Consider the following 26,577-nt stretch of genomic DNA (forward strand, 5'->3'; position numbering starts at 1 on the left):
GCTTCCTGCCACTGTGGGAAAGAAGGCCAGAGATGTCCTGTAGACCTTGTCCAACTGTGTTTGCCAATTGTTGGACAGAGGAGGTGAGCACGGATAGACCTTGCCTGATTTTACACACACCTTGCCGAATACAGGTGGTATGCTCAGTGAGCCGAAGAGACATCTCGGGTATCTCCCGGGTCATCACGTCATGGAATTGGCTGAGCCGATCTCCATGACTCGAGATTTCCATAAGAATCACCGGAAGAGAGGGTTGGGTGGGGGGGCCAGTGTATGGCTGGCCTGGTGGAATAACCTGCCCCACACTGGAGGTGTCACTACTTCCCCCCGCCTCAGCCTCCGCAAGATGCCCCTCCTGTGACTCACCAAGCTGCCCCTACTGTGCTGTGTTGGGAAAAACAGATATATTAATGTGATACAAAAGGTGACAAAAATAACATGGCAAAATTAGTATCAACTTCTAAACTGAGACATAAAACACTTGACTATATATGTAAGACAACTTACCGGGCAAGTCATGTGGGCCGAACATCTCAGGCATGTCTGTGTCCATATCGGACATCCCACACACCTCCTCATACGTCACACAGGGCATTGCTAGCTCCTCTAGATCGGTATACTTCACAGTGGCAGGGGGTGGTCCTCCCCCTGTTGCCCTTGAAGCATTCTACTCCGCAGACCATTTCAGCTTCAGGCAGGACTTGACTTTTGATTTATTTACAAAAATAAAAATAAAGGTTTTGCTGACTTTTTGTACACATGTCATGGTTTAGGTTGCTATAGGCAACATCACATTTTTATTGGATGGTATAAAAATAGTGTATGCAATTGTGTGTCAGTATGTACTTACCATCTTCGGACTTCCGCTGGGGTACAGACAATTGGGTCAACTTCATTTATGAGGTCAGTAATGTCTCACCCATATTTTTACTCCCATAATGTATTTTCTGCATGGCTTGTGGGACCAAAATTGGCAACTCCCTCTTCGTAAATGGGGGCTGCCGCCTTCTGTTTTTGCTAGGTGCCTGTGATGCATGTTCCTGCAAATTGTCACCACCTTCCTCTTCACTTTGGATCTGGCTTTGTTGGGTTTGAGTATTGAGGCCAGAATCTCCATCAGTTTGATTTTCATCTTCCTCTGGCAGAGCCTCTTCTATTTGTGGCTCAGTAGATAGGGGAGCTGGAGTACTGGGTCCTGCCCTTTCATCCTCTGCACTGGCAGGTGTTGGATGGAGGCATTGCTGACACAATAAAAAAGGAGAGAAAAGACAAAAAACCTTGTTTGGGAGCACTCATTTGTAATGATCAATATGGTATGTATAGAAAGAAAGAATTGGAATAAAACTTAACCTTTAATTGTTTCTTGAAATAAAGGAACTAATGGAAAAATGAATTGGAGACTAATGTCTAATGTTTGCTAATAAAAACTTGTTGACCTTTTTAACACATGAGGTACAAGATAGTTGAAAAAGGTGAAAATATCAAAGAAAATGGTGTATTATATATCTCTCTATATATATATGAGAAAAAGTGGATGCCATGTGGTCCAATTGGTATTAAAGGCATCCAGAAAAATCACTGAGCATGCCCAGAATGTAGGTATGACTCGTAACGTGGTTGCAATGTTAATCTCAAGATTGGAGTGCCAAAGAGGTGAGAGGAACAATAATTGGATATGTTGAAGGTTTCCTTTAGGAAAAAAGGGGCCCACTGCACCTGGTATTCTCAGGAGGTTTCCCTTCCCGATACTGACCAGGCCATGCCTGCTTAGCTTCCGAGATCGGACAAGATCGGGCGTATTCAGGGTAGTATGGCCGTGGGCCGTTGTTAGGATGGAAGGAGGAAAAAGAAATGGGAAGAGAGGCCACTGCTACTATCTGTACTATACATAAATCAGAAAAATAATTAGTCCAAAAGGTTTTTCCAGAAGTGAGAGTGTAGAAAAAAAGTATTTTCCTTGAAAAAGGCCCACTGCACCTGGTATTCTCAGGAGGTTCCCCTTCCTAGTACTAACCAGGCCATACCTGCTTAGCTTCCGAGATCGGACAAGATCGGGCGTATTCAGGGTAGTATGGCCGTGGGCCAATGTGAAGGAAGTGTAATTGAATGGGAAAACCACACTCTGCTTTCTGTACTTCACATATAATGAAAAAATGGTCTGAAATGGTATTTCCAGATAGGAGTGTAAATGTACAGTTTGGAGATAGAGAAGAAAAGACACATAGGAAGAAATTGAAGAAAATTGAAAAAAATGAAAAAAATTTAAAAATATAAAAATATATATATATACACAGGATGTGTGTCTTCTGATAGGAAATGAACAGAACAGGGTTCTGAAAAGATATGCAAGTATTTCTGTGAAGCACTATAATCTACTAACAATGAATGTGGAGTATTGCAAGTAAGTGCTTACATGAAAATAATGAAAAACTTGTGTACTGTACATGTAGAGCTGAGTCAATTGACTGTTGAATTTAGAGCTCAAGGCTGGCTCACAAAGGTTAAATAACAGAACAATGCTCCGTTTCTAATTCCTTAAAAGGAAACAAAAATAAAAATAAATAAATAAATAGTCATGTGTTGGTTTTGAGCTCAAGGCTGGCTCACATAAGATGTACATGATCTTATAACATCCTCTTAAGAGAGACAAAAAAATTGTATATATACATAAATAAAGATAGACTTAAAGCAATGATATTGAAGTCAAAAATTAACACAAATACACCACACTGATGTGCTGGTTAATCTAGTGTTGGTGTCAGATAAACATTGGAATCAGATTTTACCATAAACACACCACACTGATGAGGTATGCTGATTGATCAAATATCGATATCAAAGTAAAATACCTTAACCTAGTACATAATCATTTGGGCATGAGCGGGAAAATGGTACAGTATAAGTACTTTGTGGTCCTATGGGATGATACTGTGCATGTTGATCCTGCAGGTAGGGTTTCTTACTGCAGGAAATCACAAATTACTGAGAGAAGGGTGTGACAGGACGGTACCGTACGAAAGCACTTGCCGCTTTCGAGTCCCGTTGTCTGCGCACAGAATGGAAGGTCAAGTCACACGAGGCCTGACCACATAGGGCATTCCCGCTTACCGTCAGTAACCGCCTGTTACTGACTCCACCCACTGTGTTGTGGGCGGGTTTTTGCTGCCACCACCAAACTCCTAACCTGCTGTGGCGTTTGGAACCACGGTTCTGCTCTGTATGTGCCGACGCACTGCCTTACCACACCTGTGTGGTGTTGACGAATCCCCACTAGCCACTTGCTAGGCCTCTACCGGTAGCTGGCGGAAGGCGGAGCTTGGAGACGTTAGGTGCTTCCCTGGACAGCCGGAGGACGGGGCTAGGTTTGGCCTAACCCTGTTGGTCACAAGATGAAGCAGTCTTCTTGAGGCAATGATGTTTATTTGCTCAATAACCTTTAAAAAGGCTCCTCCCTATTGCTAGGGGCAACAGCATACAATCAGATGTTTTCAGCAGAATAAGATGTTACAATACACAATCCTATGGGCCAACTGCCCTCCTTTTATCCCTCTCCAAGACCCCTTACCACAGGGGGTAAGCCCGCCCTGTGGTGCACAACCAATCAATGTTTACCCATGAGCTGTGCATGCCTTGGTCACATGCACAGCTAACATTGTTCCCTATGGACAGTGGGGAGTGGTCGGTCTCCTTTGACTCTCCCATCTTGGAGGATCAGGATACGCCCCGGTGCCGTTCAGTCTGGCTGGGGGGAAGTTTTCCCTCCTAAATCTGACTTCCAGAAACCTGCCCGGGACCCAGCTCACTGCCTGCAGCCTGGATTTGGGCTCCAGAGCTGGGCAGCCTGGCTCCCAGGTCCAGGTTTCTAGGCCACTAAGGGTGATCTCCATGGAGCTCCAAGAAACCACTCAGCTTGTTTCATAGCTGAGCTGCTTCTCTCTCTCCCTGTGCCCCTTGGAAGTGTGAGGCTGGATGGGAAAGCATTCCGTTTTTTGGGGAAAAGGTCTGGGAGAATCCATCAGCCTGCACAGCCATGGATTCCCCCCTCCTGGGACACACAACCAAGTAAGTGCAATTTACCTTTAAATACATTACATTTAGATCACACTGTACATGTTATACATTTTTTACACAATGTCTGGTTTGTTAAACCCTTTGCCCAGTGCTGGCTCCCCTAGCCCTTCAGCCTGGCTGCTAGGGCTCTCTCAGTGCTGGAGGTATGGGGATGGCTTCCCCCACCCTCCAGCCTGCCTGCCTGCCTGCCACTGGGGTCCAGGGAGCTGGCTCTCCCTGTCCCCCCAGTGTGGCACTAACTTTGTGGCCTCGCCGCACGCAGCGGCGCACCCCCCTGTACCGAAGCCCGGCGGCCCGGGACACTTGTCCCGGCCACCGTGACTCTGGCTCTGTTGCAGCGCTGAGGTGCTGGGAGCGTAGATGACCTATAACGCTGATGAATAGATTGACGGACTGGTGACAGGACCTATTGGAACCGGGATAGGATTGATTGCAGGAGCCATCTTGAAAGAGGGAAAGGGGAGAGACTGGAAATGATTGCAGGAGCCATATTGAAAGAGGGAAAAAAGGGGGAAAAAAGGGAAAGGGAAAGAGAAAAAAAAAAGAGAAAAAAGGAGGAAACCAGTATGACCAGAGGGATAGTGATAAGGGCGTGGAGTGAAATAGGATAATGAAAGGAGATAAATGAAATGAAAGGTTAAATTGAATGAAAAATAAATAATAAATAAAATGAAGAAAAATAGAAATAAATATTAATGATAATAATAATGGTGATAATAATTATTGATATCCGTGAATAAGATATAAATATAAATATAAATGAGAGGGTTGTAAGGAGAGCGAGGAAAAAGGAGAGAAAAAAAGAAGAAAAGAGAAGGAAGGAGGGAAAGGGAGGGAGAAAAGGGGGGGGGGGATAAAAAGAGAATTGTGTGAAACGAAGTGATGACAGGAATAATGTAGGTCTAGCTTGTTGGTGGGAGAAAAGGGATAAAGGAGGATGGTGGGTGTGAGGAAGGGATGAAGGTGGAGAGGAAGGACAAGGGGGGGAGGAGGAAATAAGTGATGTGTGGATGAAAGGGTGGAAAATAGTGTGCATTGATGGTAAGAGTGTGTGACCAATGTGAAATGGGGTAAGGAAATGGTGAGAAAAGTAGGTGAATGTGGTGTAGTGGGGGATAATGTCTGATTGTTTTTGATCGTGTCATGTGTATGCAGAAGGTGTGAGGCATAGTATCATGGTGCAATGTGATTAGGAAAAAAGGGAGAGAGAGAAGAAGAGAAAGAAGAGGAAAAAGAGGGGGGGGGGGAGGAAAAAGAAAACTAGAAAAAGGAGACACGGGGGAGAGAGAGAAGAGGAACCAAAGGGGGAGGGGAGAAAAAGCGGGGGAGGGGGGGGGGTGTAAGTTTTGAGGGGTTGAAGGGAGGTAAAAAAGGGGGGGTTGATGGGGGAGGTAAGTAAAGGTGGCGGGGAAGAAAAAAAAAAATATATATATATATATATATATATATATATAAAAAATGGAGGTTCAAGTGGGTAAAAAAATGCTGTAGTTGATATATTCATTTAAGCCTTTGGGCATGAGAGTGTCCAATTTAAAGATCCATTCGGATTCCTTTTTCTGGAGTGCCATGCTGTAGTCTCCTCCTCTCAATCCCATTTTTATGTGTTCTAGGCCTGAAAATTTCAAATCTTCTATTCGGCTATCATGAAATCGTAAAAAATGTCTAGCTACTGAAGTGAGTTTTTTAAAATGAGCTGAATCTGATTTGGCATTCCTCACTGTGCTAATATGTTCAAGTGCCCTTACTTTGAGCATACGAGATGTCATGCCCACGTATCTTAGGTTACAGGTGCATGAAATGCAATAAATCACATTCTCTGTCCTACAGTTGAAGAAATCTTTCACTGTGATCTGTTGATTGAATTTATCCGTAACTGTCATTAGGTTGGTGACATGTGGGCACAACTTACAGTTACCGCACGGATAGCTTCCTTTGAGGGGTCTTGGCTTAGAAGGGTGTGCAAAGAAACTTCTTACTAAGTTGTCTTTTAGGTTTGGTGCCCTTCTCCAGCTCATGTTAATGTTCTGGCCAATGTGGTCCGAAATGTCCTCATCCATTTTTAGGATGTGCCAATGGGTTTGTAAGATCTTTCTGGCATCTTTCCAATTCCTGCAGAAATCCCCAATGAAGCGTAGGGTATTCTTGTCTTCCTTGGTTTTTGCAGCCGGAAAAATCAGGGAGTCCCTTTCCACTTTCTGTACTTCAGATTTGGCTCTTTTTATAAGTCTATTGCTGTATCCTCTCTCTTTCAGTCTTGCTGCCAATTCGATGCTTTTTGTTTGGAAAATGGAATCTTCTGTGCAATTCCTTTTTAGTCTGAGGAATTCACCCTTGGGAATGTTTTTGATAGTTGGTGGAAAATGGCTACTGGTAGAATGAAGCAAGCTGTTAGTTGAGGTATCTTTTCTGAAGATTTCTGTGGCTAATGTGTTGGTCTCATCTCGGTATATCCTGAGATCAAGGAATGAGATACTGGATTTACTACTGGTATGTGTAAATTTCATATTGATCTGATTGACATTGAGGGAGAGGATATACTGGTCCAGTTTGTCTTGGGTACCATCCCAGATCATAAAAATATCGTCGATGTAACGTATCCAAATCAAAATATGATCGGTGTATTCCTCTTGGTCGTCACTGAATACCAATTCCCGTTCCCACCAGCCTAAAAAGAGGTTCGCATATGTGGGGGCACATGCCGCCCCCATAGCTGTGCCTCTAGTCTGTATATAGAAGCGATTATTAAAGAGGAAGTAATTGTGATTTAACACAAATTGGAGTAACTCCAAAAGGAACTCTTGAAAGTCACCAATGCCACTCATGGACAAGAAATATTTCACTGCTTTGATGCCCAAGTCATGCTTGATGGATGTATACAAATATTCGACGTCTAATCCCACCATTATGTGGGAGTCCTCCAGTCGTATACCTTGAATTTTCTTCAAGACATCCATTGTGTCTTTTACATATGAGGGAAGGCTGAGGACATGTTGTCGCAAGTGGACGTCAAGGAAGCAGCTGGTTTTTTCCAAAAGACCCCCATTGCCCGATATGATGGGGCGTCCAGGTGGATTGTCCACATTTTTGTGTACCTTTGGTAATAGATAAAGTGTCGGAGTTCTTGGATGCGGGGTATTCAGGTAATCCCATTCTGTTTTAGTGATAGTGCCTTGCTGAAGATGTTTGTCGATGATCCGGGAATATAAAGTTGAAAAATTCTGAGTTGGATCAAATAAAGTCGACTGATAGCAGGAAGTGTCTTTTAACTGTTTATTGGCTTCTTAAAGGTATGATGAGGTCGGCCATATCACAATATTTCCTCCTTTATCTGACATTTTTATCTGTACATCGTCCCATTTTTGTATTTCCTTTAAGGCTTCTTTCTGTTTTCTTGATAAGTTCCCAATGTGTTTGAATGATTTCTGACGCCGGTAAAGTGTGTCAAAGTCTCGTGATACCAGATCAAGAAATACTTTTATCTCAGGACATTGATTATCTTGGGGATAAAAAGTTGACTTTTTCTTGCAAATAGGGCGGGTGGAAGTGGAGGGTTGTTCGTCCGATAATTCCTCTAGAATAGCCAGGGCATCTTGTTCCTGCTGTGACAAATCACATGTATCAAAATTGGGCGGAAGTATATCTTTATCTTTTCTAGTAAAGTGCTTCTTGAGTAAGAGTTTGCGGCCAAATAAGCGGAGATTTATTTCCCACTTAAAACGGTCGAAATGATTAGTAGGCGAAAACGAGAGGCCTTTCTCAAGGACACTGATTTGATCTTGTGTAAGAACATGTGTAGATAAATTAATTATCCTTAGCTTGGTAAGGCCTTCGTTAGTTACTTCCGTTTCCTGGAGGGGTATCGTTTTTGTTGGGGTGACCGCCATCTTTGTCTTGGTGTTCTTCCTTCTCGCCCTGTTGCCCTTGAAGCATTCTACTCCGCAGACCTTTTCTGCTTCAGGCAGGACTTGAAGTCGGCCCAACTACAAAAAAATAAAAATAAAGGTTTTGCTGACTTTTTGTACACATGTCATGGTTTAGGTTGCTATAGGCAACATCACATTTTTATTGGATGGTATAAAAATAGTGTATGCAATTGTGTGTCAGTATGTACTTACCATCTTCGGACTTCCGCTGGGGTACAGACAATTGGGTCAACTTCATTTATGAGGTCAGTAATGTCTCACCCATATTTTTACTCCCATAATGTATTTTCTGCATGGCTTGTGGGACCAAAATTGGCAACTCCCTCTTCGTAAATGGGGGCTGCCGCCTTCTGTTTTTGCTAGGTGCCTGTGATGCATGTTCCTGCAAATTGTCACCACCTTCCTCTTCACTTTGGATCTGGCTTTGTTGGGTTTGAGTATTGAGGCCAGAATCTCCATCAGTTTGATTTTCATCTTCTTCTGGCAGAGCCTCTTCTATTTGTGGCTCAGTAGATAGGGGTGCTGGAGTACTGGGTCCTGCCCTTTCATCCTCTGCACTGGCAGGTGTTGGATGGAGGCATTGCTGATCCGAATCTGCTCATGCAGCTCTGCCACCTCAGCATCGATTTCACTGATAGTAGCCATATTGGTGATGGCATGTGCGTCTGAATGTGTGTAGGGTTTTTATACCTGCGCTTGTATGTTTGTGCGGGAAATTGCACAGGTGATGCACACACAATGTTTAGGTGTACTTTGATGACTGGCTATTTAAACGGCCTCCATGCGGCCTGTGTTTGTGGGTGTATTATTATTATTATTATCCTTTATTTATATGGCGCCACAAGGGTTCCGCAGCGCCCAGTTAGGTGTATGCAGGAGTTCAGTGTTGTAGTTTATTGCCGTGGAGTATAGTGGAGAGACAAGTATTACATTTGCGAAGGCATGAGATGTAAGAGTTGTTATGTTGTTAAAAGTTAATTCTGCCGACAGTATTATCCGTTTTGGATGCAGTAAATTATTGTAGTGCGTACGCCCTGCGTTTTTTTTTTATGTCTGTAGCTTTATTATATTGGTTAACATTTTTTAAAAAGATAGCAAGGGCATTTTTCTTCACAGAAGCTGTTGTGGTGTGGTTGTCATTCATTCAATTTCAAATTGTGTTCTTTTATTCTAATGTTCTCCACAGTATTTTTCTAATTACTGGTAAGTATGTACATGTTGCTTGCTGTCCTTTGGGTGGAGGAGTGTAGTTTAGTGTGTGTGAATTTACAGTATTCTTTTATTCTGTTTACTCTTCTGTAGGGTGCATTTTTCTGTTGCATTAATCTTCTGCCGAGTGAGGCTTTTTGTCTGGTTCTTTTGAGTTTTTATTACTAATTGCTGGTAAGTATGTACATGTTGCTTGCTGCGCTTTGGGGTGTATGTATTTGTACTTTTATGTCTTCTTTAAGATATGCATGTATGTATCTTTGTGTATTCATTTTAGGTTTAAGGTAAGTATAATCCTGCAATGTGTATATTTTCAGTGTTTGGGGTGTGTGGTGTATTTGTGGCATATGTTGTTTCCTCTATCAGCCTAATGTTTACATTTTCTTGCCTCCTGGTGTCCGACATATAGATATGGAGTACATGCCGGAAGTAAGTTTACTTTGTGTAGGAGCCAGATATGTGAATGTTTTAATGTTGTGAACACATTGGATGTTGTCTTGATGTTTTTGTTGTTCATTTTAAAGATGCCGTTTGCCACATATCTTGCCTCCGAAGCCGCCCAACCCCAACCTGACCCTCATCCTCAAAGGCAACGGAGGCGTACCAGGCCTAGTATTTTCCGAGCCCGTGTCACCCTTTTTGGTATGCCAGATGATGAGGCTGTGCAGCGCTACAGGCTGCCCCCTCATATCATCCTAGAAACTCTCTCCATAATAGAGAGTGATCTAGATCAATCAATTCGGTATCCTACATCAATACCAGCATTGACACAATTCCTTGCTGTGTTACATTTCTGTGCCATGGGTTCCTACCAGCACGTAGTTGGCGTGCTGGCAGGAATGTCGCAGGGCCAGTTTTCTAAGGTCCTGCCACGTGTACTAGATGCATTTATTAAGCGAGCAAAGTAGTTCATAGCAATGCCATTGGATGCTGGGGCCCTGGCTGTGGTGAAGCGGCAATTCCAGGAAGGGGGTAGTCGCTTCCCACACATTATTGGGGTTGTGGATGGCACACATGTTCCACTTGTGGCTCCAAAACATAATGAGGAAATCTATAGGAACAGGAAACTGTTCCACTCTCTGAATGTGATGATTGTTTGTGGCCCATTCCTCCAGATCCTGTCCCTGAATGCAAAGTACCCCGGGAGTAGCCATGATGCCCATGTCATTCGGTAATCAGGGATATGGCAAAGATTAAGAATGATGGAAGTCCAAGACATGTGGCTATTCGGTGAGTTGTTTTTTTCTGCTGCGGGGTACACTGGGCTCCACAAGGAAAGACATAGGGGTGTAGAGTAGGATCTTGATCCAAGGCACCAACAGACTCAAAAGCTTTGACTGTTCCCAGAATGCATAGCACCGCCTCCTCTATAACCCCGCCTCCCTGCACAGGAGCTCAGTTTTGTAGTTGGTGCCGCAGATAGCAGGCACACAACAGAGGGGCTGCTCTGGGCAGTCCTAAGAAGAGCTTTTTGAGAAGAAAAGTGAAGACTTCAAGGGCTGCAGCAGTGTGTACATGTCTAGTGACATTCACTGCTGCAGCTCCATCTCTCCCCAGCGGCGCTGTACACTCCCGAGCCCTGGTTGCCGGGTAACTACAGCAGGAGGCTCCGGTTTTCTTCTAAAGTCAGGCGCACACGACGGGGGCTCTCCGGGATCACGTGGCCACGCTTCGGGAGGTGGTGAGTGGGTCCCGTGAGCGGGACCCGTACTTTATCGCGATCCGGCATGGTCAGTGGGAGGCGGGCCGCGCATGCTGGCGGTGGACACTGTGGCAGTACAGGCGATCCCACTAGGTCACCAGGGCATGGGTGCAGGTCAGGTTTTCCCTTAAAACTGCTTTACTAGTAGCCCACAGTACCCGGTGGTTTTGCCAGCAGGGGGATACGGCTTAGACCTGGAGCCCCTCCCCCAGCCCCAGGGCACCATTTACAGCAAATGTTCCAGCCCTGGAGCTGCATATCTGTCTCTCCCTCACTCCCTGTCAGTGTTTGGGCGCCATTTCTCTCAGCTACACTGTTCCTGGGACTGCTTGGGCAAATCCTCCTGTGTAAAGCCACCTGGTTGTCAGTGCTGTGACTTTACATGACACTTAAATATTCTACATGTCAATTAGACAGTGTTAGTTAAGAAAGAGTGCATTTATTCAGGGTTCTCTGGTACAAGTACCCTGTGATATACATCCAGTTCTTACTGTGCAGTGTTATATCTATTGACTACATAGCTATATAAGCTGGTCCAGTGCAGTATTATTGTTAGTAATAACCTCTGCATTGTTTACATGTGACTATATGTGTGTGCATTAACTTGCTGAGTGGTTTCCATTTTGTGTCTCTCACTCAACTTGCTATCCCTATATTCTATAACCTGAGGGGGCTTGGTGCGTCAGGTTTTATAATTATATAGGATTTTCACAAGATATACTCTAATACGTATATTTCTCTGTGATTTTAGTCCCCATATCTCTACTGTATCTCTGCTTGTGCTGACTACACTGCGTAGGGGTTTGGGTAAGAGGTATTGTGCTGCTGCCAATTGTACTATGTTACCTGATACTGCAAGTTATATCATGTCTGCTTCTGAAGGTAACGGTTCTGGGGCTGAACACACTGCCAGTGTTGCTGAAGCCACAGGCCCCTATGAGGAGACTATAGCAGCTGTGGGCTCTGGTCCTGGGGGCTCCTTGCCCCCCAGTGGGACTGTGGCAACGGGGGTACATAATGATCCACCGAGGGCTACTTTCTCTATGCTTCTACATACGCTAGTTACTAAACTAACACCCCCTATGGGACCTCCTATGCCGGTGCAACCGTATGTGGTTCCCGCAGCTAACCCGCCTTGGGCGGACAATTTATCTGCTCAATTGAGGAAGCTGAACCAGTCCTTGACTACTAAAAAGTCTGGCCCGCGCTCGCCTAAGACCAAGGGGTCCTCTAAGCGAGCTCTTATCTCCTCACAATCCACTGCTGTCACTGACACCTCGTCTGATGAAGATGGCACTTACACTGACCCCACGGATTCTGACACAGATACTGCTGATGGGGAGGGTAGTTCACATGTGGATGTTCCTGATCTTTTGGAGGCTATTAAGTTAATTTTACAGATTACGGATGATCCCGAGCCATCCGCCCCTCCTAAGAAACCAGATAGGTTCAAGCGTCAGAAGGTGGTTGAACAAGTTTTACCTCACTCTGACCACCTAGTGGACATACGTCAGGAACCCGGGAAAGAAGTGTGTGCCTCAAAAGAAGATGCTGGCTCGCTATCCCCTCGCGCCAGAGCTGTCTAAAAATTGGGAAACGCCTCCTCCAGTATACTCACATGTGGCTAAGATGGTGGTTTCCTCAGCTCTACCTGTCACTACCGTCACGTCTCTAAAAAAGCCTACGGATAAACGTGTGGAGGGTTGTCTGAAAGCGATTTACACCCTCACGGGTGCTGCACAAAGGCCCACTATTGCAGCAACATGGGCTGCAGAGGCTATTGAAGCATGGGACTTGGAGTTAGAAGCTGAAATCTCTTCTGACCATGCTAGACAATGCTTGTCATATATTGCACAGCTTCTCACTATATTAAAGATGCAGCTTCTGATGCCGGTATCCTAGCAGCCAAAGCCTCTACTACGTCAGTACTGTTTCGCCGGATATTGTGGCTGAGACCCTGGTCTGTGGATCTGGACTCTAGAAAAACCCTGGAGGTACTCCCTTTCAAGGGAGCTATTCTGTTTGGGGAGGACTTAAATAAGATAGTGGCTGATTTGGCTACTGCCAAAACTGCCTGTCTGCCAAGTACTGCTCCTTCTGTCTTGAAGGCTAAAGGTACTTCCTTTCGCCCCTTTCGTCCTTCAGGTAAAGCAAAAGGTCAGGCGTACAACAAGCAGGCCCGCACTTCCACTGGTGAGCCGAAGCCCAAAAGAGCCTGTGCTGCCCATCAGCCAGCTTCCAAGACCGATAAGCCTGCCGCATGACAGGGCGGGCATCCCCCTGGGGGATCCAAGGGTGGGGGGCCGGCTTCTAGGGTATACCCAGGAATGGTTGATGACCACTTCAGATGCCTGGATACGGGAAGTCATCACTCGAGGTTACGCCATAGCCTTCAAAAACCGACCCCCTCATCGATTTTGCCGGACAGACATCCCGTTGGACCAGACAAAGGCAAACACTCTACATTCGGTGGTACAGACCCTTCTGGATACAGGAGTCGTAGTACAGGTGCCTCTTGCTCAGTGGGGCCAGGGGTACTATTCTCCGCTGTTTCTGGTCCCGAAACCGAATGGGTCCTCCCGGCCCATTCTCAACCTCAAGGCATTGAACAGGTTTGTGAAAGTTTCTAAGTTCCGTATGGAAACCCTTCGCTCTATAGTTCTGGCCTTGGAACCTGGGGACTACGTGGTCTCCCTGGACATACAGGATGCTTACCTGCATATTCCTATAGCAGTGTCACATCAGCAATACCTGAGGTTTGCGATTGGCAACCTCCATTACCAGTTTTGTGCGTTACCTTTTGGTTTAACTATGGCTCCGCGAGTCTTCACCAAAGTTATGGCGGTGATGACGGTGGTACTCCGTCGTCAAGGGGTCAGGATACTGCCATATCTGGACGACTTGTTAATCCTGGCAAATTCCCCAGAAATTCTCCTACGTCATCTGGATATGACTGTCCAGTTTCTACAAGCCCACGGGTGGCTCATCAACTGGAAGAAATCCTCCCTGGTCCCTGCTCAGAGCATGGTGCATCTGGGAGCGCTATTGGACACTCACAACCAGCGTTTGTTCTTATCTCAGGAGAAAGTCCTGGAGCTTCAGGACAGGATTCGTTGCTTCCTTTCTCGTCCGCAAGTGTTGATACATTCGGCGATGCAGGTGCTGGGCCTCATGGTATCAGCATTCGACATGGTGGAGTATGCTCAATTTTATTCTCGCCCCCTCCAGAGGCTGATTCTAGCCAAGTGGGATGGTCTGCCTCACCGGATCAGGTCTCATATGATCTCATTGACTCCGGAGGACCGTCTGTCGCTGCACTGGTGGCTCCAGGACCAACGATTGTGCAGGGGCCGTCCCTTTTGGATATCCGACTGGGTCCTGTTGACGACAGATGCCAGTCTCAGAGGTTGGGGAGCGGTGATGGAGCAACACTCCCTTCAGGGTCGGTGGACCAAGGAGGAATCTCTCCTCTCGATCAACATTCTGGAATTGCGGGCGGTCTTCAATGCGTTGAACCTGGCCCAGCATTTAATTCAGAACCGTCCTGTTCAGGTACAGTCGGACAATGCCACCACAGTGGCTTACATAAATCATCAAGGCAGCACTCGAAGCCGTTTGGCAATGAAGGAAGTCTCACGGATTCTACATTGGGCGGAACGCCATCTATCGGCCATATCGGCAATATTCATTCCGGGAGACCTGAATCGGGAAGCAGACTTTCTCAGTCGTCAGGACGTACATGCCGGAGAGTGGGGCCTCCATCCAGAAGTGTTTCAACTCCTAGTGGAAACGTGGGGCCTTCCAGACATAGATCTGATGGCGTCTTGACACAATCACAAGATTCCGGTCTTCGGAGCAAGGACAAGGGATCCTCAAGCAGCATTCGGGGATGCGCTGCTGGTACCGTGGAGGTTTCGGCTGCTGTACGTGTTCCCTCCGGTGTCAATCCTGCCCAGGGTAATTCGGAAGTTCAAGCAAGAAAGAGGAATTCTGCTTCTCATAGCTCCAGCGTGGCCCAGACGGCACTGGTTCTCAGACCTGCAGGGCCTATCGTCAGAGCATCCAATTCTACTTCCGCAATGCCCAGACCTCCTCGTTCAGGGCCCCTGTGTCTACCAGGACCTAGCCCGGCTGTCTTTGACGGCGTGGCTCTTGAAGCTTCCGTCTTGAGGGCTAAAGGCTTTTCTGAGGCGGTCATTCAAACTATGTTGCGGGCCCGGAAACCGGCTTCTGCTCGGATTTACTATAGGGTCTGGTATTCTTACTTTGTTTGGTGCACATCTAACCATTATGGCGCTTCCAAGTTTAGTATAGCCAAGCTGTTGACCTTTCTTCAGCAGGGCCTGGACTTAGGCCTGCGTCTGGCCTCCCTCAAGGTTCAAATATCTGCCTTGTCGGTGTGGTTTCAGAGAAAGATTGCGACCTTACCTGATTTGCATACCTTTACTCAGGGCGTGTTGCGTATCCAACCTCCCTATGTTCCACCTGTGGCTCCTTGTCTTGTAGTTCCCCATATCTGATATTTCACCGTGCCCGGGCGGTTCTTAGGACTCGTCCCGGATATTTACCTAAGGTGGTTTCTTCGTTCCACCTTAACCAGGAGATTGTGGTTCCGGCACTTGTTTCTCCTGATCTGTCTCCCAAAGAGCGGTCTTTGGATGTGGTACGGGCTCTCCGTATCTATGTGTAGAGAACTGCTTCTATTAGGAAATCTGATTCTCTCTTTGTGCTGTTTGGATTTAACAAATGAGGCTGGCTTGCTCACATGCAAACTTTGGCCAGATGGATTAGAATGGTGATTGCACATAATTATGTGAGGGCTGGTCTATCAGCTCCTGCTCACATTATGGCCCATTCTACTCGGTCTGTTGGACCTTCTTGGGCGGCCCGCCGTAGTGCGACCCTTGAACAATTGTGCAAGGCAGCTACGTGGTCCTCTGTGAACACGTTCATAAGGTTCTATGTCTTCGATACTGCCGCTTCCCTGGATGCTTCCTTTGGACGCCGGGTTCTTGTGCATGCTACAGTGCATCCCCTCCCATAAGGAACTGCTTTAGGACATACCCTATGTCTTTCCTTGTGGAGCCCAGTGTACACCGCAGCAGAAAACGAGTTTTATGGTAAGAACTTACCTTTGTTAAAGCTCTTTCTGCGAGGTACACTGGGCTCCACAAGGTGCCCACCCTGACGCACTTAGCTTCTTTGGGTTGGTATGGCATTAGCCGCTGACACTTCTCCTGTCGTAAGGGTGTGGTGTATGTGGCTACTAACCGTTGTCGTCTCTTTTCCTGCTACTGCATTGGGCTGGTTAACTAAAAACTGAGCTCCTGTGCAGGGAGGTGGGGTTATAGAGGAGGCGGCGCTATGCATTCTGGGAACAGTCAAAGCTTTTGAGCCTGTTGGTGCCTCGGATCAAGATCCTACTCTACACCCCTATGTCTTTCCTTGTGGAGCCCAGTGTACCTCGCAGAAAGAGTTTTAACAAAGGTCAGTTCTTACCATAAAACTCGTTTTTGGTGATGTTGATAAATCTATACACTTATGATGTTATTTTTTTCTTACAGGAGATTGTGGATATCCTTGCCCCCCCTGGCTCATGACTCCTTACAGCACAGCCAGGACAGGGCCACAGTCCAAATTTAATTCCGCACTTACTGCCACTAGGCAGCTGGTGGAGTGCACCATTGGGGTCCTCAAAGGACACTTCTGTGTGCTCCACCGCACTGGTGGTGATCTCATGTATTCGCCAGAAATGGTAAGTAAAATTGTGGTCCTGTGTGCGAACCTGCACAATACTGCTGTGAGGAGTCGACTGGAGCTTCCTCGAACAGAGGAATTGCCCAGAGAGGATGAGGAGCCAGAGTTGGGCGGACATTCAGGTCAGGCACGGAGGCGCAGCGTGGCCATGCCCTTAGGGCAAGAATAGTTCACCAATATTTCAGGTATGCTTATGCTATTAACTAATGTGTTAATAATCAATGCTTAATCATTATGCTAATATTGTGTAAAATGTTGTGAGGTTGGACATATGTGAATGTAGCTTAGAGCTGTACAAATTCCTAATGTAGTGTGCACAACATTTGGGTCACATGGTTTTTTATAAAAGTGTGCTGTGTATGTGTTTTGAGTAGATCCATAACTGACTGTGAACAAGAGTCATCTGTAATTGGCCATTAAACATCAGTTTTGTTGCGTGTTGTCTACATATAATGTAAAGTACTATTTTATTTCGCTTGTGCTGGTAAAAATTGTTATGTTGATATGATTTGTATTAGGGTTAAGTTTTGTATTGACATTTATTTCAACAAGACATTTGTAATGTTTGTTTTTGTTTGCCTTATTTCATGCTTACAAACAACGGTACCATCTGACCACACTAATTCTTCATTCTGCATTTGTGTAGCTGATTTCTGTGTCCAAATGTGGTGAGTTTGCACAACCCCCACCCCCTCTCTCTCTCTCTGTCTCACTCTGTCTCTCTCTCTCTCTCTCTCTCTCTCTCTCTCTCTATATATATATATATATATATTTAAAAATAGAATGTGTTTACTTTATAAGATGACTGATTTAAATGTGTAATGTGTGCATATTTGGCCCATTTAACATGCAGCATACACTACAAATGTATGCCCATGTAAGGAAAACGCCATTGTCACCATGCGAGCAGCAGCATTCTCGAGGAGGGAGCTGCAGGTGCTAACCGCTGTAATGGACCGTCACGGAGCCCGCACGGGGCCATACATTCCGAACTGCAGAACTACGTAGAGTTCCGCAGGATACTGCGGGTGAGGGTCCGCACAAAGTGGACCATAGTCCAACTGGAGCGGCGGTGTATGACCTGACAGTTAGGAGCTGATTGTTATGTTATTTCACAAACCCCATTTTAACACACACTATACCACAAAAAAAAATCTATGATGAATAGTATATTAAAAAAAAATCAGACTTTTGGTAATTGTTGTTAGATGTGGTAATTGGTTATTGTCAGAATTGGTTATATACCATGCTTCAGCAGACAATAATTTTAGCATCTTTTGATAACTATCTTGTTATCTGTCTATAAATCAACCAGGTCGGGGCCTGGGTGGCTATTATGTGCAATATATAACACTTTGTTTTGTTATTCTTGTATTGTAGTTGTATAATACAAATCACAAAGCCTTGACAAAGGTTTCATAATGGGACCGAAACGTTGGCAACTTCTATGTGCATGCTAATAAACTTCAAAAAACACGTTTGACCTCAAAGTCTGGAGAGTGCCTTTCTTTTACTATACATAGTAAATTATCTTCTATGATTATCGGGTTACCACACATAGTGATCGCTCTAAAGAAGCACCCCAGCACATCAGTGGACACAAGTTGCGAGTGCTGGATTCCGAATACTCTCTCTCTCTCTCTCTCTCTCTCTCTCTCTCTATATATATATATATATATAAAAAGCCCTAGGTGCTGATTCTCAGTAGGATGCACTGCTGATGGTGGATGCAATTTTTTTTAACTGCATGTGCATCTAAGTCATACTGTGCATGCGTCCCAAGTCCGCGAGTTGTGATTTTGATGCATGGATCATGCACTGGTTCAGAAATGTCTTGAAAATGTATTAGGTGATCCTGGGCAGTAACAGAGAAGTTGATAAGCTGTCATTTACCTCCTTAAACCAGAGGTTCCCAAACACAGTCCTCAAAGCACCCCAACGGTCCTGGTTTTAAATGTATACATGCTTTGCCACAGGTGCCTTAAGTAGCACCTTAGTCAATTTGATTTAACCATCTGTGCTGAGCAATGGATATACCTAAAACCTGGACTGTTGGGGTGCCTTTAGGACCTTGTTTGGGAACCTCTACCTTAACCTCACATTATCACTTGGTTTCTCCCAGTGGACTACCTCTCCATCCCATGTGAAAGGGAACTTACTTGATTTAGTCTGCACTCACCACTGTGATATTTCTGATTTCTCCAACTGCCTGCATCTGCTTTCTGACCATCATCTGCTCTCTTTTAACTTATATCTCTCTGCTTCTCCATCTCTACCTCCTATGGCTACCATCACTAAGCATAACATTGAGGCTATCGATACCACTTCCCTTTCCTCCCTGGTTGACTTACTTCTTACTCCTATTCTCTCTCCTGCCCTGGAAACGCTACTTCCCTTTACAGAGCATCCCTTACTTCTACTCTTGACTCTGTCACCCCACCGACCATTATTCACCCTCGCAAATCAACAACGCAACCCTGGCACTCCAAATGCATCATATATCTGAAAAAATGCTCACATACTGTACCTCCAAGCGACAGTGGAGGAAATCACGCTTTCAGGCAGACTTCCTCCATTACAAATGTATCTGCTCTTCATACTGTGCTGCCCTTTCCCTCTTTAAACAATTATACTTCAACAACCTCATCTCCTCCCAGTCCTTAAACCCCTTGCACCTCTTTGCCACTGTTAACTTGCTCCTCTGCCCACCCTTGCATCAACTCCCCTCTTCAATCTCTTCTTGGCCTATTTCAGTCTGGCTTCCATACTGTTCACTTCATTGAAACTGTCCTCACAAATGTCTGCAATGTCCTCCATGCTGTTAAATCCAAGGACCTCTCTGCTGTCAAAGTCGAAAAATATCATAATGCATATGTCTTGTACTAACCCCATGCACATGCCCGCTGCTCGTGCACTCAGTCCGCCGTACGTGCACATATCCGCAAGTTGCGTAAGATCGCTCCGGCGATCGTGCGCATGATATGGGTATTTACGGCGGAGTTTGTGAGCGTGTAGCGTGTTATTAGAACATAGCATATTTAACCCATATAGTGCATTTTGTAGATATAGTTCCCCTAGACCATGACAGCAAGTATTATTAGTTTAAACAGTTCCTGGACAGAGAGATTCGCCTTTGCATGATAGGAAGGGTCAGATAAAGGTTGGAAGGTGATGTCTAGTATCCAGCTGAAGGGTATTTTGAGGGTAACATTCCGGTGTTAGTTAGAGAAAGATCGCTTTCTCCTGCGTATAGTTATGTACAAAAGTAGATTATGAACATTAACTGTATTTACTGTAAATTACATATGCGGCGGGAATCCAAAGGATACCACCCACAAGAGCAGTTGAGAATGACATCGCCCAACTTTTCAAATCCACATATGACCTTTGCTGTAATGTGGAGACATATCTCTGTGTCCAATGAACAATGAGATTACAGTGACCATTGTATTGTGTATGCATGTTGTGTATATAAGGACCATTGTTGCCTGGCCGGTCAGATGACTCTAAACGCTATCTGCATGACGAGCGGAGGACCGAGTTCGGGTTGCGCTTGCGAATATTCTCACATACGTACATTCTCTGTAGCCATTGTTTCTGTTTAGATTTACTTGTTAGCCTGTAGTGTATAAACTGTACTGTTTTACCTTTTTGGAATCAATCCACGGTGGCCTTAGAACCCTGTGGTTTAAACTACAAACAGTGTTGTGTTTTCACTTTCCTGCCAGGGCTTTAAAGTAGATTTATCTGTTTAAGGTGTATAAGCATATCATTACATTGAATCATTAACAAGGTTTAAAGGTTATCAACTGTGTGTGCGCCCGCTGTGTGTACTTCGTACACTCAGCGCAGCGTGTGTACGCCAAGTGCGTACCATGTGCAGGACTCTGTACGCAAATAGCGTACAAAGTGCGTAGCACGTGCACGTGGTCTAGCAGCCATAGCGGCTCAATGGTAATAGTGTACAAAGGGGTATAGCTTTGCGGTCTAAGATAATACTGACATTATCACTGCTTATTCTCCTTGAACTCTCTGCTGCTTTTGACACTGTGGACCACCCTCTCCACCTGCAAATACTTCCCTCCTTGGTCTGCATGATACTGCCCTCCTACATCCCTGACTATTCCTTCTCCTTTCATGACTCCACCCCCCCCCCCCATTTCCACTAACTATCGATGTCCCTCAAAGTTCTGTTCTTGGTCCTGTCCTTTTCTCTCTCTATACGTCCTCTTTAGGTGAACTCATTTGCTCTTTTGACTTACAATATCATCTCTACATTGATGATACTCAAATCTACCATTCCTGCCCTGACCTCTCCCCCCGCTCCTCTCATTCATATCTCACTCGTATCTCCAACTGTCTTTCTGCTATTTCTTCTTTGCTGTACCATAAACTTAACATGTCCAACACTGACATATGACTCTGTCCATTCCACTCTATCCTTAATGCTGCTTCCAATTTCATCTCCCCCACCAAACATATTACCTCCACCTCCCCTCTCTTACAAGCTCTTCACTGGCTCCCCTTCCCATTCAGAATCCAATTCAAGCTTCTCACACTCATCTCCAAAGACTTCACCCACTCTTCTCCCTCTTACATCTCTGACCTCATCTCTCTCTAAACTCACACCCAACTGTCCTCCTAACCCTCTTGTCCATGCTCATGGTATACCCCTTCTGTGTCACCCCAGTCTGTTAGCCCTTCAACTTTTAGATTGTACGTGCACAAGATCAGGGCCTTCTCATGTGCCTTTACTTCTCTTACTTACACTACCTTATACTCAATACTCCCTTTGATGGCACCTACAGTAACCCCTGGTTTTCTGTATATACCTTATACTTGTCCTATATTGTCTCAAACTGTAAGTGCTTTTTTCTTGGTTTGCTTATTTGTTTATGTACTCTCTAATGGGCGCTGCGAAACCTTTGTGGTGCCATATAAATAAAATATAATAATAATAATAATAATAATAATAATAATAATAATAATAATAATAATACTACAATTACTACTACACAGGGATGATCATTCTTATGGGTGTGTTATAGTGGTTGCATACACATAATGGGAAAACGCAGAAGACTTGCAATAAATCAGTTGATGTTTTGGTCCAATATTGGGTCTTTTCATGCACACAGTGTCAGACTCTGAACTGGCCAGAGACTGCAAGAGATGGACTGGAATATGCAGTTTCCACATCATTTTATGTAAAATATGCTTGATAAATAGGCCCCTATATTGTTAATCAGTGCAAATGAAAATTACTGAGGTACTTTATAATTCATCTGTGTTTAAGAATGTCAGGGTGCCTTAAGGATCAAGTTTGGTAAACACTAGCTTAACCCCTCTTAGCAAATTCTATACTAAAGGCAGTGGGCAGGGGCGGAACTACTGGCGGGGCAGGCAGTGCATTGCACTGGGGCCCCACCGCACTCAAGGGCCCACAGCCGCCGGCCGGCATTACATGAATGAGTCACAATGACTCATTGTATGTCATGCCGCAGCCGCACACCAGCGCTCCCGTGACCCGCCCGTCATAAGGAACGATTCTGGCCACCCGCACACGAAGGAGGGAGGAGGGTCCATCCCTCCCTCCCTCATATACAAACAGGTCACAGTCTCTCAGTGAAGGAGAGAGCCGCAGCAGCGCTTTGTTACTGGTGGAGGCGCTGCTGCTGCTGCTCCTCTGCTTCACTATAGGCTGTCTCTGAGAACAGCCTATAGGGAAGCAGAGGGGCAGCAGCAGCAGCGCCTCCACCAGTAACACAGCGCTGCTGCGGCTCCCTCCTTCACCTCCCTCCTCCTTCTTCTCTACTGCCCGGGAAGCTGCACCGAGGAGCCTGAGCCAACAGAGAGGGTAAGTATAATTCTTCTTTCTTTCTTTCTTTCTTTCTTTCTTTCTTTCTTTCTTTCTTTCTTTCTTTCTTTCTTTCTTTCTTTCTTTCTTTCTTTCTTTCTTTCTGTCTCTTTCTTTTTTTATTTGTTGGGACTGCCTGCCGCAATGTGTAAAAAGGGGGGACTGCCTGCCGCTATGTATAAAAATGGGGAATCTGCCTGCCGCAATGTAAAAATGGGGAATCTGCCTGCCGCAATGTGTAAAAATGGGGAATCTGCCTGCCGCAATGTAAAAATGGGGAATCTGCCTGCCGCAATGTGTAAAAATGGGGAATCTGCCTGCCGCTATGTATAAAAATGGGGAATCTGCCTGCCGCTATGTATAAAAATGGGGAATCTGCCTGCCGCTATGTGTAAAAAGGTAGAATCTGCCTGCCGTAATGTGTAAAAAGGGCACGCTATCTGCCGTTATGTGTAAAAGTGTATGGTGTCTGCCGTAATGTGTAAAATGGGGACGCTGTCTGCCGTAATGTGTAAAATGGGGACGCTGTCTGCCGTAATGTGTAAAAAGTGCACGCTGTCTGCCGCTATGTGTAACGAGGGCACGCTGTCTGCCGCTATGTGTAACGAGGGCACGCTGTCTGCCATTGTGTAAAAAGTGTATGCTGTCTGCCGCTATGTGTAACGAGGGCACGCTGTCTGCCGTTATGTGTAAAAAGTGCACACTGTCTGCCGTTATGTGTAAAAAGGGGAATCTGTTCGCTGTAAGGAGTAAAAGGGTCTCTACCTGGTGTAGTGGTGCTACTGTGCGGCGTAATTTGAAGAATGGAGACTACTGTGCACCGTTTTATGAATTGGTATTATTTTGTGGACACACCCCTTCTCCACGAAGCCACGCCACTATGTATTTTTGCGCGCGCCTACGGCGCGCACTGCCCATGGGGTGGACTTGGATGGGATGGGGGGGGGGGGGCCCAAAGCATTTTGTTGCACCTGGGCCCACCGCTTGCTTGTTCCGCCACTGGCAGTGGGGGCTATGTTTATAACAATGGCCCTCATTCTGTGTTGTTCGCTCGCAAGCTGCTTTTAGCAGCTTTGCACACGCTAAGCCGCCGCCTACTATGAGTGAATCTTAGCATAGTAAAATTGCGAACGAAAGATTAGCAGAATTGCGAATAGACACTTCTTAGCAGTTACTGAGTAGCTCCACACTTACTCGGCATCTGCGATCAGTTCAGTCAGTTTCGTTCCTGGTTTGACGTCACAAACACACCCAGCGTTCGCCCAGACACTCCCCCATTTCTTCAGACACTCCCACGTTTTTCCCAGAAACGGTAGCGTTTTTTCACACACTCCCATAAAACGGCCAGTTTCCGCCCAGAAACACCCACTTCCTGTCAATAACATTACGATCACCAGAACGAAGAAAAAACCTTGTAATGCCGTGAGTAAAAAACCTAACTGCATAGCAAATTTACTTGGCGCAGTCGCAGTGTGAACATTGCGCATGCGCAATAAGCAGAAAATCGCTACGATGCGAAGAAATTTACCGAGCGAACAACTCGGAATGACCACCAATGTGCCTGATTCTGATTTGTATTATATTGCACAGTCACAGGGAAGCGGTTGTGCAATACTGCAGAAATAAAATGCAAATACAGCAAGAGGCATCCTGCATACGTCTACAATCTGAGTGCTGCATCTGAAGATGTAGCATTGAATCACCATTGCAACTATCGATGTTCTCAGCACTTGGCCAGTCTGCGTAAGCTGAAGCTTACTCAGACTGTCTGTCAGAAATCAGCTGGGTCTGCAGGTGTGGCAGATATAACATTTGCAGAGAGAGTTAGATTTGGGTGGGTTATTTTGTTTCTGTGCAGGGTAAATACTGGCTGCTTTATTTTTACACTGCAATTTAGATTTCAGTTTGAACACACCCCACCCAAATTTAACTCTCTCTGCACATGTTATATCTGCCCCCCCTGCTGTGCACATGGGGGGTCTTTCCGAGTTGTTCGCTCGTTGACGATTTTCGCTATGCTGCGATTTGTTGCAAAATGCGCATGCGCAAGGCACGCAGGGCGCATGCGCTTAGTTATTTAGCTAAAAACTTAGTAGATTTGCTGTGGATTCTGCGGGGCTTTTCAGTCGCACTGCTGATCGGTGAATGATTGACAGGAATGGGGCGATTTCTGGGTGGTAATTGAGCGTTTTCCGGGAGTGTGCTAAAAAACACAGGCGTGTCAGGGAAAAACGTGGTAGTGTCTGGAGAAACGGGGGAGTGGCTGGCCGAACGCAGGGCGTGTTTGTGACGTCAATCCAGGAACTAAACGGACTGAGCTGATCGCAATCTGTGCGTCTGGAGCTACTCATAAATGGCAAAGAATTATTTATTAGCAGTTCTGCTAATCTTTCGTTCGCAATTCTGCTAAGCTAAGATATACTCCCAGAGGGCGGCAGCCTAGAATTTGCAATGCTTCTAAAAGCAGCTAGCGAGCGAACAACTCGGAATGAGGGCCATGGTTTTGCCCAAATGCTAACAAATTTGCTGCTGCAATCAACTGTGAATTACTGTAGGCCCATGGTTTTGCCCAACTGCTAACAAAAATTGCTGCTACGACCAAGTCTGAATTATCCCCATTGTGTCTAATTGAACTATACAGGTACTATGCATTATAGGTGCTGAAAAAATGGAATACAGATGTGAACCCATTTTGTATATTGTGTTGTGTGCTCTTTTGACACCCATTTATTTGAGATTTTATTTGACTGAAAACGGCAAAACAAATAACCTTTCACTTTTACTGGTAGAGACGAATGAGGAAGCTGCCATACCATCACAAACTAAAGATTCAAAATAAATGCAATCGTTCCACCTTTATAAAAAACTGAATAACATGGCTTTTCCCAGCATAAAATAATCCATCTTTGTCAGAGATTTCCTTTATTCTACAATACTGAGGCAGCAGTTGTGCATACATGAGCCAAGCAACTAGAAAATTTCCCATTTAAGTCAGTAACACATGATTATGTTTGCAAAATATGAGAGATGAAACTTCTGTAGCAATGCAATAAATAGAAGATACAGTAAAGTGTTGCAGATTTCTTGTTTGCAGAAATATTGTTCATTTACCTTACAGTACCTGCATGAGTCAGGTAAACAGAAAGAGTAAAGTGAGGACCTGAACGGGGTCAATAAGTGAAGGAAAAAGGATGATTTTAGTTGAGATGTTACCATTTTTGGTGTTTCAGTGATATTGATTGATAGCATCCTTTTTAAGACAAAATAAATTCAAGCCCCAGAACCATATAGGGGTCTATTCAATACCTGTCGGATCCTCTCCAACGGAGAGGATCCGTCATTCAGTAGTCAATTTGTGGGCGTTTTCAATGGCTTTGGTCCCATATTTGACATGCCAATCCAACTTTTCGAATTGGCATTGTCGAAAATGGGCCAAAAACCTGTTGAAAACGCCCACAAATTCGACAAGGTACATGTATCGGTAGCAAATTCGCTGGTACACATACTTTTCAACAGTGTCATTTTTTTTCGACAGTCGGAAAAATAACACTGTCATTGAATAGGTTAAATGCAAATTCGACTTATTTCGGTCGAAAAGTGCCACGAATTGAATAGACCCCAAAAGACTGCTAATGGCTTTACAGCCAGTACAGCTAGTTGTTATGGGCCTGGCTGTGCTACAGTAATTCCTAATAAATGTTATAGTCTGATTATCATTAGCCTTGGACGACCCCAACCCATGTATTGATTATGCTTTGCACTTCCTTCACTTACCATCTATTGAAGATACTGTGCCCAGAAATATACACAACATGCTCAAAAATGTCAAACCAGCTCAAATTTTAAGGCAATGCTGTTGTCAACCTAGCTCAATTTGAACTGAGGCTTCAAGATATATGATGATGATGTGGGTGTAGAAAGACTGGAGTGACAACTTTCAGGAGTGAAACAAAACGTTTCTACTCAGCATGACATACATAACTGAATTGAGCACAGAGAAACACTATATTTCAATTTCTTTAAGCTTCCAGTTTTATGAAGATGTTACCAGCAAT

At 45.1% G+C, this 26,577-nt stretch overlaps 2 pseudogenes; both read right to left on the bottom strand.

The window, feature by feature from the left end:
* Positions 1-1,704: 1,704 nt before the first annotated feature.
* LOC134941715 (5S ribosomal RNA) lies at positions 1,705-1,822 on the bottom strand (annotated as a pseudogene).
* Positions 1,823-1,965: 143 nt separating this feature from the next.
* LOC134957021 (5S ribosomal RNA) lies at positions 1,966-2,083 on the bottom strand (annotated as a pseudogene).
* Between the last annotated feature and the right edge of the window lie 24,494 nt (positions 2,084-26,577).

This window comes from Pseudophryne corroboree, chromosome 1, assembly GCF_028390025.1.
Source record: "Pseudophryne corroboree isolate aPseCor3 chromosome 1, aPseCor3.hap2, whole genome shotgun sequence".
In the NCBI taxonomy this organism is placed as follows: Eukaryota; Metazoa; Chordata; class Amphibia; order Anura; family Myobatrachidae; genus Pseudophryne; species Pseudophryne corroboree.